Source organism: Silene latifolia, chromosome X (assembly GCF_048544455.1).
Source record: "Silene latifolia isolate original U9 population chromosome X, ASM4854445v1, whole genome shotgun sequence".
In the NCBI taxonomy this organism is placed as follows: Eukaryota; Viridiplantae; Streptophyta; class Magnoliopsida; order Caryophyllales; family Caryophyllaceae; genus Silene; species Silene latifolia.
Window position 1 is genome coordinate 270171625 of NC_133537.1, and position 1085 is coordinate 270172709.

The 1085-nt window shown below is 43.8% G+C and overlaps 1 non-coding gene across 1 annotated transcript; it reads left to right on the top strand.

Moving 5' to 3' along the window:
- Window positions 1-646: 646 nt before the first annotated feature.
- LOC141624930 (small nucleolar RNA R71) lies at window positions 647-753 on the top strand. Its single transcript, XR_012534733.1, has one exon. It is a non-coding gene; the product is annotated as a small nucleolar RNA R71 (small nucleolar RNA).
- The last annotated feature ends 332 nt before the right edge of the window (window positions 754-1085 follow it).

The following is a 1085-nucleotide window of genomic DNA, read 5'->3' on the forward strand; positions in this document are numbered from 1 at the left end:
ACCAACTCCTTGATTGTTTTGTTGGCCATTTTGTGGTGGATTTTGTTGGTAATTGTTTTGTGGGGAACTTTGTTGATTTTGATAACCCGGCGGAGGGATATACTTTTGTTGTTGAGGAACATAGGCATTTTGTTGTGGTGGGGGTTGAGGGTTAAGCATATTATTGCTAGTGTAAGACAAGTTCGGATGAAATTTTGAATTCGGGTTATAAGTGTTGGAAAATGTACCCGGTGGATATGAACTTTGTCTAAAAGCTTGAAAAGCATTTACCTCTTCGATGGGGGCTCGGCAATGAGCGGCGTAATGACCCGCACCTCCACAACCATCACAAACAATGATTTGGCTTGTTGAAGACACAACATTGAGTTGTTGAACGGAATCTTTAGCATCTCTCTCTGCCAATTGTTATTGCAGCAAAGCAATTTGAGCTAGCAAAATGGAGTTGTTAGAGGATTCTTCTTTACCTTTGGATGGCACAACTCGGGAATTGACATATTGGGCATCATGGACCGCCATAGATTCGATCGTGGCATGAGCAAGGTCGGTGTCAATTTGATCAAACCGCCCATTGTTGGCGGAATCAAGAATCCTTCGGGATTCGGCACAACATCCATTGTAGAATGTTATTGCTAGAAACCAATCATCTAGCCCATGATGTGGGAATTGCCTTTGAAGCTCTTTGTACCTCTCCCAAGCTTCATATAAGCTCTCAAGAGCTTGTTAACGGAATCCGGTGATTTGGCTCCTCAAAGTTTGAGTTTTCTCCGGTGGAAAAAACTTTTGATAAAAAGCAAGAGCTAATGTCTCCCCATTGGTGATTCCCAAGGTGGTGCGGTCAAGGCTATTGATCCAAAGCTTGGCCTTGTCCTTCAAAGAGAAAGGGAAAAGTATTTCCCTTATTTGGGCTTGGGTGACGCCCGTTTGACGGATCATGGAGCAATAGTCACAAAAGTTTTGCACATGCAAATTGGGATCCTCCAAAGGACTTCCTCCAAATTGTTTTCTCTCCACAAGGCTAATGAAAGCCGGATTGATCTCGAATTCCGGTGCGGTGATTTGAGTGGTTGTGATTCCGGCCGGAAGCA